At 34.6% G+C, this 20,513-nt stretch overlaps 1 protein-coding gene and 1 long non-coding RNA gene across 2 annotated transcripts in view; one reads left to right on the top strand and one right to left on the bottom strand.

Moving 5' to 3' along the window:
* LOC131519924 (uncharacterized) overlaps positions 1-3,970 on the bottom strand; it is a 96,123-nt gene extending 92,153 nt beyond the window's left edge. Inside the window, exon 1 of the long non-coding RNA XR_009265878.1 lies at positions 3,655-3,970. This is a non-coding gene — a long non-coding RNA (uncharacterized LOC131519924). The remainder of the gene's footprint in view (positions 1-3,654) is intronic.
* Positions 3,971-5,041: 1,071 nt separating this feature from the next.
* PIK3C2G (phosphatidylinositol-4-phosphate 3-kinase catalytic subunit type 2 gamma) overlaps positions 5,042-20,513 on the top strand; it is a 352,823-nt gene continuing 337,351 nt past the window's right edge. Inside the window, exon 1 of the mRNA XM_058743529.1 lies at positions 5,042-5,326. The gene's annotated coding sequence lies outside the window, so the exon portion shown is untranslated. The remainder of the gene's footprint in view (positions 5,327-20,513) is intronic.

The raw sequence follows: 20,513 nt of genomic DNA, 5'->3' as shown, positions 1-20,513 counted from the left end.
TTTCAGTATGGTAGAGTTCCACTTCTAGTAACCAAGTTATGTTTTATTTAAGATTCAGATGCCATCAAAAGTAGGCTAAAATCCAACATTGTAAATAAGATAGAAATTTATCTTATAGGTGGTTCACTATTGGCTGAGCAATCCACCATTCTCAACAAGTAACTTATAACTTTAGATTCAGCGAAGCTGGTCAGCCTTTGCTTTCACACAGTGATCAGTAAAAGAGAAAGGTGCCAGAATATTGCATGCTATATCCTTTTGAGGACAAACCCCAGAAGTATCAAATCTAACATCTGCTTAAATTCCATGATCTAGAATTTAGACACATGGTCATACCTTCCAGTTAGAGAGGCTGAGAAAGGCAGTCTTTAATTGGGTAGAAATGTGACCAGCTGAAACTATACTATGGAAAGAGATTAAGAACAGATATTGGGCAACAACTCACAGTCTGACATGCTACCGTGTTATGCAGAAACAAATCTAAATATTTAGAGCAGGGAAGAAAAATGTAATTCAGAGAATACAGTGCTTCCAAAAAATGACGAAAGGAAGAGCCAAGGTTGTGGAAAAGAATACTCCAGAACACAGTATTATCTGAAAATATTAGTTTAGATAGGAAAGCATCACCCTTAATCCAACCTTTGAAACGAGAATGGACCCCAATTAACTGAGAAATTTTAATCCCTTAGTCCCTCCAGGGATTGGACCACTGGAACTACTGAGTACACACTTTCCACTTTAAAAGCAATTCCATAAACAGAAAACTGGGAATTAGCTGTCACCACTACCTTTGTCACAGCTACCTCTCAACACCCAGGGAAGTGAGGAATGGACACACTGGAGTATTGCTTTAGAAACCAAGATCTTGCTTGCCAGGAGAAAAGAAAATACAGGGCAACATAAATATTCCTTGCTTTCACCTTTTAAAGTTTGTTTGAAAACATCTTCTTGGTAGAAACTAATTCTCATCTTGACTCCTGGCTGCAAGGTACATGGGCAATGTCACTTTAAGGTTTTCAGAATCAGTAGTCAGACAAGTACAGGAGGAAAAAGTTCGGGATGATGTTTAATGAAACAATCCACAGCATTCACCAGTGCTACTAATGAACAACAGGCACCCTAGTAGAGCAGGTATTGTTAAAAAACTATTTTATTCCAAGTGAATACTCTTTAATGAACGTTTCATTTGTGTTTATTCTTTAGTAATTGAATAATCCCTTAGAACAAAATGCTTGGATTAATTTCACAAAGAATATCAAAAAACATAGTTGGTGTAAAGTTTGGAAATATCAATATCAATTTCTTGCTCTTTTATACTAGATTTTAAACAAATACTATTTTTGAAGGCCTAAGAGTTCTAACTTTAAAAAGACTTCATTTTGTATTGATATACTTCTTCCCTAACACCAAGCTAAAGTGGATGAAAGAATAAGCAATTTACTTCTCATATAGCAGCAATGCAACTAGGACTTAATTTCAAAACGACTTGCTCAAAGCCTTCCCTTTGTCAGTTTCCTAATATTTGAAGTAGGAATATACAAATAACTTTATCCTATCAGCAAATGCCTTCATTTGTTTTCCAGTGAGGTACTAACTGGGTTCAAATCTCTGTACTAGGCAACAGGGCTGGGGGAAGGAATTGTAAGCTCCGTGACAGCTGGGATGTTGCCAGTCTTGTTTATCAGACTGTACCTAGTACCAAGCAGGTGCTAAGCACCCAGTTGATACTCTATCAGAATTCTTGACTTCATAAGTGAGGTCCTATTTTCAAAAGGGTTTATGTAAATAATATTAAGAGGAATGAAGGGTAGGGCAAATACTAAGCATATATGAAACCTGCACGTTGCCTCAAGGTTGTGAACCATAATGCTCTGGATTAAAATGTCAAGATTACTGTTCAATTCAATCTTATTAAGTCAGTCTTGTCCAGGTTTGAGGCAAGACTGCAGGCTGACTACCAAGGATACTTACAGAACCTAGCTTGGAATGTATTGTCTAAAAATTAAGACATTTAAAAAACTTTAAAAATTAAAAAAAAATTAAAATCAAAGCATTTGGAACAAATAAATTACATTTACTTTAAAGTGTGTGTGTGTGGGGGGGAATAAACACATCTAGAAAAAGTAGTTTATATGTACTTGGACATTAATTTCCTAATGCCGTGAGCAGTGGAAGTTTTAGGAGTCTATCCACCAAGACACTTAAAACTCTTGTTTCTAACACTTTTTAACTTTGCATTTTATTTTTTAAAAAAAGCATAGACAAAATAACCCAAAGTAATATTAACACAACACACAGGAAATAGAAGAAACACTGTAGAGATTGCCTTTTTCCCCCAAAGATTTGCAATTTCAGCACCACAGGCTGCTCATGTTGTCTTAAATGCTTTGCCTGAAAAATAAGTAGACTACTCTGTAAGACACAACGTTTTACCTGTTTAAAGTAGCAGGCATAGAACAAAACCACGAAAAAGTAAATAATAGAAATAGCACAATTGTCCATCTCATTTTATTTTTAATTAAAACTTCTACTGAAATAGGTAAGCATACATGTTAAGTAAGGAAACGGATGGTACTGAAGGGCATATTTTCAAAGAAAACAGAGTACAAGGTACACTTTGGTACCCGTTCTTGTTAATAAATAATCACTATCAAACTGAGCTAGCCTTAAATCTTTCAGTTCTACCAAGATTAGATTGCTCCTTTTCAAAACCGTTCAGCTCTCCTCTTAGCTTCTCCTGCAATGTACATGAGTCTACTCTAACCTAGGATAAGAGACTTGAAGGTACAAAAATTCCCAATTTTTCAAGGGAGTATTTTCTTAAAAATTAGTGGCTCATTCCAAGAATCAATGCAAAGAGACAGTGAGTGTTTAGCATAAATGTATTCAGGAAAGATCACTGCAAATAAAGCTATTTTTAAACCCTTCTACCTCTCCAGAATCTCAAAGTTAAGAATTGCAGTCTAGGTTATGACTAAAATATAAAGGTGCAACCATTGTCACCTTCCATTTCCAGGCTAAGTTTCCAATTTGTGTTAATCTCTCACACTTATGTTTCTCTCTAAGGAAAGGAGTATGAAGGGAGGGTGTGCATTTTGAACCTTTCATATTATAAATATCTTTTCATAAGCAGCACTGAGAGTGAATGAAATTCTCAATTTTCTGTTCTCCATCCTTCTATCCAAGAAATCCCGTCTTAAAAAAAACTAATACAAAATTAAAAGAAAGCAAAAAAAGAAGAAAGTGAGGATCCTATAATATATTCTGGTAACAAAAAAGTGATCCAACATAATTTTGGTTGCTAAGACCTTCTCCAATAAAGTAAGCATGCTTCTGGCTAAACCTCGTTCCTGGATCCAATTAGATAATTTTATGGGTTGCCACAAAATTTCCACACTCATTGCTCATTTTCAACAGTAGCATACAGAAACAATAACAACAAACTACCCACATGTATTTTCTTGTTAACCTTTTAAATATTCCTTTTATTTCTGTTTCTTTGAAATATGATTAGATAATAAGAAATACTTTAAAATTGAAATTTACTATGGTCTTAAAGTTGAGAAAACAAAACTGACATTTTCCTAAACCTGAGAAAAGAAAACACATCAAATCTTAATGAAATAAGGAAAATAACTTGATAGTCAAACTCACAGAATGGCTAAAGTAGCATTTTCAAGGGTTCACTTCTGCTCCCGCGAATTGAAATCACTTGTTCCCTGTCCCCCACCCACTCCCACATTCAAATGCATGATAATATGAGGGGAAAAAAATGGAGAAATATGCTCGCCTTACTCACTTTTTTCAAAAATATATTTTTGTTTCCATATTGTTGCTAAGTATCGCTTGGCACAAATTCTGTTTAGCACAGAGAAGCTAATTCATTGTTGTGTGCTTAAATCCTGTATTCATTATGTAAACTCCTTCTTTCCATACAGCCCTCCAGGGTTTGATGAAAAATAGATTCCCAAACAAGCCAAACCTGCCAAACAGGAATAAAAGCTTTCAGAGGAAGCATAATGTTCCCTTGAAATAGAAGTGTTTTAGCTTGTATGAGCATATTTCACTCTTGCAAAGAAATGAGATCATGTTTCATTTCAGGAAGATGTATGCTTCAGGTAAGACACGGAAACAAATAAACCTCCTGTACTTAACCAAATACATAGAAGAATATTTGAATTCAAATGTACTGCTGAGGCAAAGCAGCTCCTTAATTGTATCGTGAAACTTAAATGGTAGAGGAGTTTAAGATCTGAGTAAGTTTGTAAATACTCTCCAGAAGATAAATACTTCCTGAAAAACTGATTGTGCTTTGATTATCCCTTCTCTCCCTCCCTTGTTACTTCTCTCCCTCTTTTCTCTCTGTCTCTTTGGCTGACCCTACAGATTGCCTTGATATCATATGCCTTTGTCATTTCCTCACTGCTCACTTTTATGTCCGTCAGAGTCTTGAGCCAATTTCAGTCACGTCTGCTGGTGGACTTTTCCTTTGTGCACATTTTCTTCAGTATCTTTCTGCTAGTGCCAGTAGTCTATAAGGCTGCATGCTGATGATGACTCCAAAAGGAAATTCTTATTAAATGAAGGGTAGAGATTCTTAACATATGGGTTTCAAACTGACTGGAGTTCCTGTTGGAGAAAAGCAGCTGTTTCCTTTCTGTTCTGTCTCTCCATGCTGGGCTCCTGCCCTGTCCTGTCTGCCTGCCTCTGTACTGACAGCTCACTGAAGGTCGGCATGAACCCATATGTGTCCCAATTGCCCCCTCACTTTCGAGCCTGGCAAACAAATAGATTTCCGGCACTTACGATTAAAGACAGAAGTGATACGCCCCACTTTAAAAAAGTAATTATAAAATGTAACTTGCATATAGTGCACAGCTTTTAAAATGCATTGTCTAATGTAACACTGTATATCAGGTAACAGATTCAGAGAGATCTTAAAGAACAGATGTCATTTACGTTATGAAGAACGTCACCTATGTCATTATTAACGTCATTAAGAGCTTGGATTTGAATCAAGTTTTTCTTATTCCAACTTAAGGCTCTTTCCATAACATGCTACTCATACTCTACCCATCTACTTGCCACCTGCTTCGCGGAGAAAGCAAGTCTGTGAATTGAGCATAAGGAAATAGTAACCGGGTCTGAGCTGGCAAAAAGATAGCTTCGTCCAGTGTCTATGGAAAGGATCACGTTATGTAGATGAGTTACGTGATTCACTGAATGAACAAGCTAGTACGTTGCCAGTGTCAGCCTCCAGGCCATGATTTCACTTTTTTTTGTCTCAGAGCTGGGATCATTTTCACCGTGAGGAAGCCCTCTTCAAGTAAGCAAATAGTGCAATAGAATTCTCTTGGAGTTTAGAAAGAAAAAGTAGTTTCATTTCCTGTCTAGAAATATATTGCATTGGATGTCTAACTAAATTATTAAATTTTTCCCAAATTTATTATCTGATTAAAGGATACACAGATAATCATAGCAAAAATGAATCCTTATAATTATTTAGGCATAAATCTGTTTTAATTGTTATCAGCTGTTGGCAGTAGTCCTTTTATGACACAACTTGTCCACTTTTAAGTTATCAGTTATGATTTATTTTTCTGTTGGATGGAATATTTTTTTTTTTTTTTTTTTTGGATGGAATATTTTCAAGAATGATTTTCTGCTACAAAATAAGGGTGATGTATATCTTTGAACTCCTAATTTACACAAAATGTTTTTTTCCTCAGAACTTTATTTTGTATTTCTAAATATTTTCCATTTTTTTGGTGATTTTTTTCCTCTTGAGTTATATAGAAATGTTTTTAAGTTAAAACTTATTAATTATTTTGTAAATTATCTTTTTATTGATAGTTAAGTATATACTGGGGTCAGAAGGAATAGTATGTGTAATGCTGACTTTGAATTATGTTAAAAGTCACAGAATATATGGTCAATTTCCATAAGCTATACTTGTCCTTGAAAAGAATATGTAATTTTCATTAATTGAATGCAATATTCTACATATGCTCATTACATAAAGCTTATTTTTTCAAATCGTCTACATGTTTAATGATATTTTATCTAATTGATCTATAAATCATGTAAGATTTCAATGAAATCATTTAATTATGAAGGTGGATTTGTCATTTTCTCTTATAGCACTATAATGTGTAATGGTATGAATTTGTAATGAATTATTTTTAGTACATACATATCTCACATACCGACAAGGTGAAGTGAATCTTTTATTTCTATAAAGTGCTCCTTTTCTCCTCCAGATAAGTTTTTTTGCAGGTAGGCCTCTTTGGGTTCTTTTCAACATAACTACACTAGTTCTGTTGTTATTATTGTTACTATTTGCCTGGAATATCTTTTCCTGTCCTTTTAATTTTAAGCAATCCTTACACTTGCGTATCTAGTATGTCTGATTGGGTTTTTTTCTTTTTTAACACAACGTAACAATCTATAGATTTTATGTAATATATTCAGACCATTTACATTTATGTGCTTCTGATACATTTTCATTTCTACCATTTTAAAGAACACTTATATTTGTACAATTTCCTATATTTTCCTGAAACCGCTGGACCTTCTTCCAAACTGACCAAGGGTTGTTGCAATTGCTTTCATTTCTTTCCTTCTTTCTGCTGTAGAAAGATATACCCTCTATTATCTTACTGGTTACATCTAAAAATTTAACATGCATTTCTGAAAAATCTAAAGTTGTCTATATCTATACTTCCTCCTGGACAATACAAGTATCTTTCAAAATTTGGATCACCCAGCCCCAAATACTAGCCTTGTGGTCTAGTATTTAATTATATCTAGTCTATTTTGATCTCTAAATTAGCAATTATTGTTTATACAGCCAATGTTAGAGAATTACCCACATATTTACTACAACCTTACTCGTTATTTCCTTATGAGAACAGGTTTTCATTTTGTTCTACTTCTTAAAAAACAGTTTTGCTGAATTATTGGCTTATGTTCCTTGTCTGATTTTTTTTATGATCATGTTGGCTCCCTCTTTTGTTTTGATGTTTTTGCTTAGGTCTCATGCTGATTACTTTCTTATAGCTGTGCATCTCTGAATAGCAGTGATTCTTTCTGAGACAGCTCATTCTTGAAAGACTGTATATGAAGGAAACCAGGAAAATTAGCTATGTGAGCAGACCACCTCTATTCAGATCTGTTGTTCCAGAACATTTTCTCATCAACACCCTACCTTTTAGTTAAACACTGAGATAGAAAGATGTCTACTTAGCTCATAGTGAAGGCTGGAATATATGGTCAGATGGACCATGACACGGTATTTGTCTTTAGCTAATTGAAATCAGTGTCACCACTTTTTTTCTCCTCTACCTTTTGAAACTAATAGCCTGTTCTCTAAAAGCATGCATGGGATGTCTGCACGCTTGCTCACTCAGTAACCCTTTTCTTCAATTATTTGGAGAATTCTTTCTCACAGTCTTCATAATGATGTTTTTCTCCCACATACTGAAATTATTCTATAAGCATTAGATTGGTTACTTATTCATTGTGTGTGTGTGTGTGTGTGTGTGTGTGCGCGCGCGCGCATGTGTCTATGTTTGCATGTACACATGCATGGCTATATATTCAACCTTTAAGAAGAAAATGTTAATCCAGAGAAATTTTTTTCAACATTTTTTTTTTTAATTTATTTTTGGGACAGAGAGAGACAGAGCATGAACGGGGGAGGGGCAGAGAGAGAGGGAGACACAGAATCGGAAACAGGCTCCAGGCTCCGAGCCATCAGCCCAGAGCCTGACGCGGGGCTCGAACTCACGGACCGCGAGATCGTGACCTGGCTGAAGTCGGACGCTTAACCGACTGCGCCACCCAGGCGCCCCAATCCAGAGAAATTAATGATAAGTGTTTTCTTTTGATCTGTACTGATCAATTAGACTATGGCTGAATCCCCTCAGATGTGCCCTATTTTCTAGTTTGCAATGAGCTTTTAATTTATCCAAGTCTAAGGAACTAAAAATAATTCCATACACCCATACCTAGTTTCAGATTATCTGAATACATTATTACACACACATACGAGTGTGCACACATGCACACACACATACACACGCTCAAACACATACATCCTCAGCAAAAACTGCTGTCAGGAGGTTTTTAATCTTTGTTTCAAACTTACAGTGATTTTGTATAAGAACACTGTACCCTCTTTGATGTAATTCGCCATGATTAGCCACCCCCTACTAATACTACTTTATAGCTCATTATTTTCACTTGGTTGGAGTCTCAAAATTTAAGAAGGAAAGAAACCCTCCTTTTGTAACATGCATATAGCATTCAAAATTACTTTCCTATATTATTCTCAGGATTTTCAGCACCATAAAAAGAAGACCATAGTCTTATCTCCACTCAAGGTCATCTCTCCAGTGTCCTCTCCAGTGACTGACAGAATAGGAGTTCAATATACCCACACTTTCATTTTATGAATAAGAAGACAAACACCGATTGCCCCAAAGAGCAGAACTCACACAACAGGAAATTTTTTTCTGATCTCTGAGACACAGAACAGGGTGGAGGCCTTCCCTATACCTTTCAAACTACTTACCATAGTTTTCCTTTTACTCAGTGTTCACATATTTGCCCTTTTTGTTGGTAAAGCATTCCACTTTAGTAAACTGTCATGTCAATATTTGTGCTAATTTTCATTAATTTGTATCAATTTCTAATTACTTTGCCAACCAAATATCTTTGCTATTTCAAATCATTTTTAAATCTCTACTTGAGAGTTACCAAATAGTTTTCTATTGTTAACTATAACAAATGAGTAATACATATACCATCCCTTCAAATCATAGAACCATAAATAGTGTCCAAAATAAAAATCAAGCCTAGAAATAGTCCTGATATATAAAGGTACAGTACTTGGCTTGCTAATCTTTATACAATGCAATACCAAGTAATTATTTTTTCATTTCATGTTTTATGTTACTGCCAATCAATTTCTTAAAACATTTTTTTCCAAAAAACTATAGCAAAATCATTACCAAGAGTGGGTTGTTGAGTTGATATCTTAAAATATAATAATCCTTTTTTCTAACTGTAAAAGTTGATTCCAACTCTTCCACTTCCTAGCTATATAAGCTCTTAAAGATGCTTAAATGCTTCGTGCCTCAATTTCCTCTAAAATGAAGAAACTGATAATGCCTAGTCAAAAGACCATCATAAGTCCATCATAAGTTTTGTATGAGGAATAAATAAGTTAAAAACAAAGCACTTAGAATAACGCTTTGCACATTCTAAGTTAGCACTGAATAAATGTTTGAAATTACTGAAATTATTAAATTATGTCTTTTTATTCCTAATCAGTACTTAGCAGAATACATTCTGATGGACAATCTTCTAGAAAATATTAATGAGTGTGGCTTAGGTCTCTGGGCTTTCATCCTCCTGTTAACAGAATATAGAGTTAGGCTCATGGTCCAGTCTTCACCCTCTGCTTACCACTGACCCCGGCGATTAACCCAAAAGACGTGCATTTGATCCAAGGTAGATCAACTAGATTCCTGCTCTTAATTTTTAAACTGACATTGTTTGCTATGCAGAAAAACATGTTTTCCCAAGTCTCTACCCATATTCCCCTCCTGGAAAAAAAAGTCCATTTTTCTGTAGAAAATATAGAAACCAATGTATTTAGAGAGAAAGAACTTCAAGAGAGAAAGAGAGGCTTAGTTGTGACAGTTGTTCATGCTCTTAGTTCACATCATATTCCCTTTTGCATTTTCTGCCACTTGTGACCAAGAGTCCTAACCAAAACAAAAGTGTTCTCAAAAGAGTATCCTGAATAAGCCACTTTTAAAGTACTGCTAACTGTAGTCCTTTCTTGACATTTTACAAAGCATAGTAAAATCTCTATGTATTTTTACATTAAAGCAAACCAACAAAAACATGCTTACCTTAGTGTAACTCAGCATCTCTCAAACAATTTGGACATTTTTTCTGACAACTTCCATAACAAATGACAAACTTGTGCTTCATAGTGGTTTAGGAAACACTGATACAGTATTTTCATGATTCCACCTTTTAGATCTTTATTCCCTATAGAACTTACTTCATAATTGTAATCCATATTTAATGGTGTTTAGACTTTTTATCCAGGTGATTAACTAAGTGTGCCTGCCCAGATACATCTATTAAGCAACCTACTATTTCCTTCACGTCTAACTTAACCTAAAAATTGATATATGCTATGGTTGATTCATACATTTTCTTTGACACATATGTCTATAACTAATCAGTTGGTATATTGTTTTAATTATTATGTCTTTAAAATGTGTATTATTTGGGGTGCCTGGGTGGCTCAGGTGGTTAAGCATCTGACTTCGGTTCAGGACATGATCTCACAGTTTGTGGGTTTGAGCCCTGCGTCTGGCTCTGTGCTGAAAGTTCAGAGCCTGGAGCCAGCTTCAGATTTTGTGTCTCCCTCTCTCTGCCCCTCCCCTACTCATGCTTTGTCCCTCTCTCTCAAAAATAAATAAACATTAATTTTTTTTAAAGTAAACATAAAAAAATAAAATGTGTATCATTTTTCATATGCAAGTCCCTACTAATATTTTTTCCATCATTTTCTTTACCAAAAGTGACTTAGAATCAGCTCATTAATTTCCCAAATAAGGGGATTAAATAAAATGTATGAATTCTTCAAATATCTATTTAAATTTTTAAATTTTGTATCTTCTCATCTGGAAATAGTGTGTCTCCACGTTTTTAAGGACTTAACACATTCTTCATACATAAGCATACCATTACAAATAATAATAATCTCCTCTTTTCTATCGGTTATACATTCATTTATCTTATTGTTTGGCTATATTTCTAAAATAATTTGCCAGAAGAAATAGTTATCCTATTCTTGATTTGAAGGAGAAAGTTCATAGCATTTCTTCATTAAATAAACTTTCGTTGTTAGCATGTGCAAATTATTTTTTATCTGTTTAATTATGATTTTTCATTTATAGTTACCATTTAAAAATGAATGGTTAAAAACAGCAAATCCAAAATTAATTTCTGCTATGATTTATTCATGTACTATTTGTTCAATGATTCATCTTGATCAGATTATGAAAGAAAAATTATAAAATATAATTATAAAATTTAATATTAATAAATTGAGTTGGATATAAAATCCCAGAAGTGTCCATTAATTCACTTTTTAAGAAGTACATATGCATACACACACACACACACACACACACTTTTTTTATACATAAATGCCCACATTTATTATAATTTCTTTAGAAATTGCAATAAAATGTTCTTGATACTTTTTGTCCTATATTGATTTCTGGTACTAGACACCAATATTTATTATCTTGTCTAATTTTGTGTTTTGTGTGTTTGTGTGTGTTTGTGTGTGTGTGTGTGTGTGTGTGTGTGTGTGAGAATATAGTGTGTGTATGTTTGAGTAACATACTTGGAAACACTTTTAACTTTGCTTTGATGTTTTTTATGTTTTTGTTGCAGAAATTACACAATTGAGGATATATTTTTTGAATGATGATTTTTAATCCAACTAGATGCTTATATTTACTGTCATTAGAAATGCAATTGATCCTGTCACATTCGGTTTTCTGTTCTTAACACATAACTTGTAATTTCCTATTTCCCTGATGATTATAATGTAAATGTCATCCAATTTTGACTCTTCCAGTGTTCTGGAAATTATACATGCCATTTGTCTTCAACTAATAAGTCTCTATAATACATAACAATTATATATATTTATTAAAAAGTATATATGAACTTATTATCTTAATCATCAGTGAAAAGGAAACAGCATTATTTAATCCTCTTTCCTCTTGTAAAACAGAAAATTTAGCACACCTTTCAGTTTCAGATGAAATAGTCTATGATTTTTCATCTAGCTTATTAATACCAAATAAAATTTTTAATTATCATATTTAAAATTATGTTTGCAATAATTACTAAGACTTAGTCCATATTAACCAATTTTCTTAATGTTTATTTAATTTTGAGAGAGAGAGAGCACAAGCAGGAGAGGGCAGAGCAGGGGCGGGGGAGGGACAAGGAATCTGAAACAGGCTGAGCTGTCAGCACAGAGCCCGACACGGGACTCAAACTCATGAAGTGAGATCGTGAACTGAGCTGAACTCAGAGGCCTAACTGACTGAGCCACTTGGGCACCCCATGAATAATGTTTTTAATGTGAGACTAAACTTTTAGTTTCTTACATTTCAATAGATCATTAAGCTCTTTTTTAATTAACATCTCCCTTTCATCCAATTTCTTCTACATTTTTATGATGCATTTTATTGCTATATTATTTTGTATGTTATTTTCACATTGTATTTAATCAAACACATGGTTCCTTCATTTTATAAAAAATAGTTTAAGTTTTTTTTAATGTTTATTTTTTTTGGGAAGGAGAGAGAGACAGCGTATGAGCAGGGGAAGGGCACAAAGAGAGAGGGAGACACAGAATCCTAAGCAGGCTCCAGGCTCTGAGCTGTCAGCACAGAGCCCTATGCAGGGCTCAAACTCAGGAACCTCGCAAGATTATGACCGGAGCTGAAGTAATATTCTTAACCAACTAAGCCACCCAGGTGCCCCAAACTTAAGTTTTTATACAATTTACTTAGGTATACTATAGCATATATTTTTTCAAAAGTAATTTTTCCTTTTGTGTCTTGATTGCTAAACATTTTATTTCTTACAAAATATTTTCACATCTTCTGTGTTGATTTTTTTTCTCAATTACTCACCTTTTAGGAATGAAGGGTTTCTCCACTGATTACTCATAAATAATATCTTTAGCTTTTTCTATTTCCCCCTTTTTTTATCTGGTTGCTGTTAGAACACGTTTGTTAAGTTTTCAGCTAGAGGAACAGTAAATGCGAACACAGTTACTGGTCACTAATAGCCAATTTCACTAAATTCTGGACTTCATTTATCTTGTTTTGTTTTCTGGTTGACCACTTTGAGAAGGTAAACATATTTCTAGGTAATTCTAATCAATATACAGTCCTTCTGCCAAAAAATATCTACTTTTGCACTTTCTCATGGGACTCTCTCATCTCCTTTTCCCAGATGTAGTAAACTAAATGCTTAGCCATTGTAGCCTCTGGATATTTGCATTAATGATTGCAAATTTTAGTTTTAGAAAACATGCAAAAAGGGGTATGGTAGAACAGCCCTGGTACAGATATCCCCTTTTGGGTTGTAAGGAGAGCTGATCAGAACCTCGAACTGAGTCAGGCAGTAGCAGGGAAATGAGTCATCTTCTTACCATTTTTTAAACTGGCAGATCGGGGTGCCTGGGTGGCGCAGTCGGTTAAGCGTCCGACTTCAGCCAGGTCACGATCTCGCGGTCTGTGAGTTCAAGCCCCGCATCAGGCTCTGGGCTGATGGCTCGGAGCCTGGAGCCTGTTTCCGATTCTGTGTCTCCCTCTCTCTCTGCCCCTCCCCCGTTCATGCTCTGTCTCTCTCTGTCCCAAAAATAAAAAAATATAAAACGTTGAAAAAAAATTAAAAAAAAAATAAATAAACTGGCAGATTTATTCTCCTTCAGGTAACAAAGCAAGTGTCAGCCTTCTTTTCCCTTCTATTTCAGTTTGATCTACTTTGACTTCCATATGTTGAAAACTGGGGTGATCAAATGAATGGTTGTCAGTCCTTTTTGTTGGTGCTGTCAAACTGCAAATAGATATTGTTTGTTTTTTTAATTTTTTTAATATTAATTTTTAAAATCACATACTACCAGCCAGACACCATTCTAAAAAAAGTAACTGGACTTATCTTAAAAACCCCAATTTATTTTATTATTATTATTCTGAGATTAGGGAACTGAACTCATTTACTAAACTCACAGTCTGTCAACCAACTTTTATTGCCATAATATATAAGCTTCTCAGGATGTTTTAAAATGTTCTGATTTTGCCTTACTGTTTATTTTTTTTCATTTAACCTTTATATACTATTCAATAACAAAAACTCAACCAAGTAAATTTTAAAGATCTAATTGGCTTTATCACACAATTCATAAATCAGGCAGCACCCCATGTAGCAAACTGAGGGGTGCTTTGGGGAGTTGTACAAAATGGACAGTTTTTATACAAGGAGGGTGGGGCAAGAAAATTATTAGCAAAATAAAATAATTGTTTCAAGCAAAGCTGCTTCCCCTGGGGGAAAGGCTAGGGTTCTTATGCAGATTACCTAGTCTTCCTTTTAGGGTGGGAAGGAATGGAGAGGGTTTTAAGCATTGGTGTTGATGGAAAAATTCCTGGCTGACCAGTTAAGAACGCATTTCTGGGAGAGACTGAAATTGCAATTATATTAGGTATGAAACCCTGGTTTGGAAACTAGGTCAAAGTGACATCATTTTGGGCCTGTTTTCTTTTTAACAATACTAATTCACTTAACTCTTATACTATGTTGATTTTTAAATGCATTCTTATTGCTGTAGCTCCTATGCAGTAAATAATATTATGTAGGCCTTTCAGATGTATGTTTTAAATGGAACACACATATTTTAAAGAAATGCCTTGTGGGGTAGGAGTTGATACAATAAGCATGTCCTTAGAGGCATTACAATTGCCACTATAATTACATTGTAATGGTTTTACCTACATTTGTCTTTTTAAAAATTTCTAGGCTCTCTCTCTAAATCATATTCAAATCAAATTTATCATAGCAAAAACTCTCTCGAAGATTCAGTTGAAGTTGTATTTCTTGAGAACTTATATCTTGCACTAATGGTAAAATATCACTAAGTAGACATTTCTTCAAACCCATAATATTTTGAACATTTAATTCACCTAGAAGTCTGACTGTATTTGGTGAAAAACATGGACATGTTTCTAGCTACTAGAACAGTAATGGATACCATACGGCATGCGTGTCTCCACTCTCCTCTTCTGCATAAGGGCAGACCTTGGTAACAGGGCATTATCACTCCCTGAGCTTTGCTCACCCACACAATTCTTCTCAAACCATGTCCTGGAAAGCTACTACCATGTAATGAGATTTCATTTGTGAGATAAAACTATTTACCACTTTAGTTTCAGATCCACATTAGAGTTCCCCCAAAGAAGAAACTGTTTTTGATTTCCTTATAACAAATATTTACAGAAAGGATAAACTTTTGCATGTTTGGAAAATTTGGCTAAGCTATATTAGCATGTGGCAATGAAGCTTAAACTAGATGGAAATAAATATGACAATAAATAAAGTAAATAAATATTTTATAGTGTTTTTTTTGATGTTTTAGTTGCTTATTTTGAGAGACAGAGCGTGCAAAGAGTGAGTAAGGGAGGGGCAGAGAGGGAGGGAGATAATCCCAAGCAGGCTCCATGCTTAGGGGGGAGTCCAAAGTGGGGGACTCGATCCCATGACCAAGAGATCTTGACCTGAGCAAAAATCAAGAGTTGGGCATTTAACAACTAAGACACCCAGGTTCCCCAATATATTTAAATTTATTTTTAAAATGCCTAAACACAGGGACGCCTGGGTGGCTCAGTTGGTTAAGCATCCTACTCTTGGTTTTGGCTCAGGTCGTGATCTCATGGTTGGTGGGTTTGAGCCCCACATTGGGCTCTGTGCTGATGGCATGGAGCCTGCTTGGGATTCTGTCTCCCTCTCTCTCTACCCCTCCCCTGTTCGCTCTCTCTCTCTCTCTCTCTCAAAAATAAATAAATAAACATTTAAAAAAATTTAAAAATGTCTAGACACAGATTTTTAAAAAGTCAAACAGATAAAAATTTATATATTGGAGGATAGGATAGAAAAGCAATTTACTTTAGCTTCATAGAACTATGTTTAGCCCCTAGAATTTTCCCAAGGACTATTATTGTTTTCCAAGAAAATATTTAAGGGTTAAGTTCCTGTGTCAGATAAAATAAAGTAGTCCAAATGATTGTGGATCAGGATACTATGAAATTTAGCCTAGTTATGTAACTGTTCATGGTTTTATTCTATAGACAGTTTGAAATAACAGAGAACAATCTATTGTGGGTACTTTATAATGAAAATATATAATGTTTCACAAATATAAATCCTTTTAAAGAATAGTCTCATATTCTTTTATTTTTTTAAGTTTATTTATTTTGAGAAAGACAGAGATAGTGCGAGTGGGGGAGGAGCAAAGGGGAGAGAGACAGAATCCCAAGCAGGCTTCACACTGACAGTGCAGAGCCTGATGCAGGGATCCAACGCACCAACTGTGAGATCATGACCTCATGGCCAAAACCAAGAGTCAGACGTTTAAACGACTGAGCCACCCAGGCACCCCAGAATAGTTTCATAGTATAAAAATATAACTTTGATGTGCCTGAAATTGTTTACTATAAACATACTAATATATTGTTATTTAAACAGTACTAAGGTATTTAAATTAAACAGCTAATTTTAAGAGCTAGATCAGAATTAACTAGTGTTTTGTATTCCATGCCCCCTCGATGTAAGAAGAATGACGGAAATTCCAAGTCGTAAAATATAGGGAGAGGTACTATTTTCCAGATGAGATTTAATCTATACAAGATGGATTGTTGAATTCTTTAGCCTTCCTTCACTTCCTTTTCCTAAAGGGAAACCTGGTTCTCCCCAACGACCTGCTACTTTGAAGCTCTCCTCTGGAAACTGTTCATTCTCTCACCCCCCACATACCAAAGAACAGGAGGCAAGGTTAACATTCACCAGACTGCCACTGCCTTACAGGTCATTCATTTCTAATGCTTTATACTTAAACAACAGTTCATACTTCAACTCTACTCTCCAGAACCCTGTGACATCTTGTTCTACTGCCTATGTCCCTCCTACTTACTGACATCCACTGACTTTGTTCCTCCACATCTATTAGGGACTTTTGCTCCTAGTGCACCTGGTTGAGTGTCTGCATTTCACATTCTAACTCCAGGCCTCCCAGAGAACTTGAAAACCATTTCATCATGAATGTTCTAAATAAGATGATTTCTTTCTCTTAATAATAAAACAGTCATGTTTTGTTTTTGTTTTGTTTTTTCTGGTCTCACGGCAACAGAATAAGGAACCATATTTCCCAGCCTTCCTTGCAGTTATTTATTCAGGCAAAGGGATGTGAGAAGAAACATGTGCCACCACCCAATGAGGTTCTTAGAAGGGAGCCACTTGCCTTTCACTTCTTTCCCTCTTTGTAGTACCAGAAGTGGACATAGTGAGGTGATAGTGGCTTATGGTTTTCTCCCTACTTCTCAGACTACTTTGTACTTCTACTTTTGGGGTCCATTAATTAAATACGGGTTGTCTCCCACATCAGGATACCATTTTCTGATTGATTACATCTCTTCTTAAATAATTAAACCCTCCTTAAGCAAGGCTCGTGGTTTCAAATGCAAAAATTACCTCCTGAATTAAAGAACTATATGCACAAATATTCACTCAAAATCTTAGGTTAGATTTTATATAAATCCTCAAGTTCTACATACCTTTTTTTTGATGTTGTTTTAATTTTTTTAATATTTATTTATTTTTGAGAGAGAGACAGATTGCGAGCCAGAGAGGGACACAGAGATGGAGACACAGAATCCAAAACAGGTTCCAGGCTCTGAGCTGTCAGCACAGAGCCCAAATGGGGACTCAAACTCACGAACCATGAGATCATGACCTGAGCTGAAGTCAGATGCTTAACCCACTGAGCCACCAAGGTGTTCCACAAATTCCACATATCTAAAAATTCAAACTACCTATTTCTTTTTTAAAATGTATGGTATCAGCAATGATATAAAGCAAACACACAACTCAGTGTGCTATTATAAGTTGAATAATCCTCTAACCACCCTCCATGTCAAGAGAAAAAACTTTCCTGCCACCCATAAAGCCTTCCATGCACCTCCCCATCACAATATCCTTCCTCTCCCCACAAATAAACACTCTTCTGCAATCACATTATATTCTTCTATATAGTCTCATCATCCAAATGTATATACATAAAGTATATAATGTTGTTTTGCCTTTTTTTCTTTGGAAGAGGTGGGTGGGTATATTTTTACAGTTTTTTGTTGTTGTTGTTGTTGTTGTTGTTGTTAATACATTTCATCTGCATTCCTTTTTTTCTTGTAATTTATTTTTTGAAGAAACTAGTTTGTTTTTCTTATATCGATTTCTATCCTGTGTTTAGTTTAATTTGTTCCTCTGTCTTCTGTGTTTCTCGAAAACTAGTGACTGGATACAAAAGTTTGACCAGATAGATTATGGTTAAGTTCTTTGCAAAACTTCTTTATGGTAGTTTTGGATTCTATATCAGAGGGTACAAAATGCCTGGCTGCTTTCTTTTGTGATGTTAGCATCCACTGATGCTTGACACCCAGATTTAATAATTCATGACTTATTGTAAACCATTGATAACACAATTTTATCATTCATTCTTCATTTATTAATTGCAATACTTCTACAAGGAGAAATTTTTCTCATCTATTACTTATTCAGTCTTATTTCATATAAAAAAAGACAAAACAAATGGTTTAACGGTGTATTCTATTAACCCTATGTTGTACAAAGGCAATTAATTAGTTGTGTGTGTATGTGTGTCATTATGAATGTATGCATTTAAACATGTTTTGTATGTTTTCATCCATTTCAGTTATTGCACTTATTGGCCAATGGGAGCCTTTTCAAGTTGGCTTTCACTTCCTATTGGTACACCCTTGTATTCTCTGATATCTTCCTTACTAACTACAATAATAGGATCTCTTAGACTCATCTTATATATTCTCTAAATCAGAAATCAGCTGGTCCTCCAAGCAGCCCTACTCTCTTTCAGTGGGTAGTATTTCAGTATCACAATCTGGATGTTAGGGATGCTCACTGATATTGAGATGGACATTTTTTTCTAGGCCTTTCCAAGGAAGAAAGCTGTAGATACAGAGACACAAAAAGAGAGAGAAAGATTAAAAAAACAAAAACAAAAACAAAAAACAAAACTTCATGAGTTCATTCTGATGCCTTCAGTTCTGATTCTATCTCAAGGGCACTGGGGATGCTAGAATTACTCATTTGTGTATCCAGCATTACATAGTTTTCATTCTCTTATTTACTCTTAAGATACACTCAGAGGAATTGGATGAATTACTGCTTCAACTGCTTTATCATGTTTAAGACTAAAATTTTAACAATACTTAGGAATCAAAACATGCTTGAAACCAGGTCTCAATGACTTGCAAGAAATTATCTCTGGTGTACTGGACAATGTAAATAAAAACATACCCAATATATGTCTTAAATATGTTATTCATGAATTTTACTTCTGTTTTTTCTAAGGCAAAATAAGCTTAACAGTATTCTACATAAAATTCCCCCAAATAAAATGAGGCCTGTGTTTTTTAAAGTAATTCTCACATGGTATAGTATTATAAACTTGTATTATAAATTTAGACACAATTTACCTACTTGAGGGTAAGAGCTGTGTTTGATCATTTTTGTATTCTAAGTGTTTTGTACAGTGCCTAAGATAAAATATACTTAAAAAACAGGTACTGAACAATTAAATCTTCAAAGAGTAAATAGGTTGATCTTTGAAAAACACAGGTTTGAACTACATGGGTCTACTTATACACAGATTTTTTAAAAATAAATACATTGGAAAAAATTTTGGAGATTTGTGACAATTTGGAAAAATTCACAGTTGAGCTGCATAGCCTAGGAATGATGAAAAAATAAGAAAAAATTAGGCATCTTATGAATGCATAAAATATATCTAGATATAGGTATTTTTTATTATTTACTACCATAATATATTCACAAATCCATTATAAAAAGTCAAAATTTATCAAAATTTACACACACACACTTACAAACCACACATGGCTCTATTCAGTTGAGAGAAATGTAAACAAATGTAAAGATACAATATTAAATCATAAAATTAACTATACTACACACAGTATTACTGTAATAATTTCATAGCCACTTCCTCTTGCTATAGTGGTGAGCTCAAGTGTTGCAAATATCCACTTAAAATACCATGTGATGCTAATCATTTCCACGTGAGTAATTGGTCTCTCCAGTAAACTGCATGTTGCAGTAAAAAGTGATCTTTTGAGGTTCTCACATATTTTTCATCGTGTTTAGTATAATATAAGCCTTGAATAACACCATGGGGCCCATACAAAGTGTCACCACTGATGCTGGAATTTCTCCCAAGATGCAGAGAACAGTCATGACATTACAAGAAAAATTTGAATTGCTTGATATGTATTATAGATGGAGGTCTACAGCTACAGGTGCCCACCATTTTGAAATAAATGAATCCAATATATGGACTACTGTAAAAAAAAAAAAAAAAGAATGAAAGAAACTTTGTGAATCCATGACTGAAGCTACACCAGCAGACACAAAAACTTGGCACTTTTTGTGAAATATTTTTTTATCTCATATTCAAAGTGCAGTTTTTATGTGGCAGCAGGATTGCTAAAAGACAGGCATACTTATATGCCTTACATAGGCAATATATATTGCTATGTCTAATATGACTCAAGACAAAGCAAAGTCATCATATG

Source organism: Neofelis nebulosa, chromosome 8, assembly GCF_028018385.1.
Source record: "Neofelis nebulosa isolate mNeoNeb1 chromosome 8, mNeoNeb1.pri, whole genome shotgun sequence".
Lineage (NCBI taxonomy): Eukaryota > Metazoa > Chordata > Mammalia > Carnivora > Felidae > Neofelis > Neofelis nebulosa.
The sequence above is the reverse complement of the archived record's forward strand: the minus strand, read 5'-3'. Positions and strand labels throughout refer to the sequence as shown.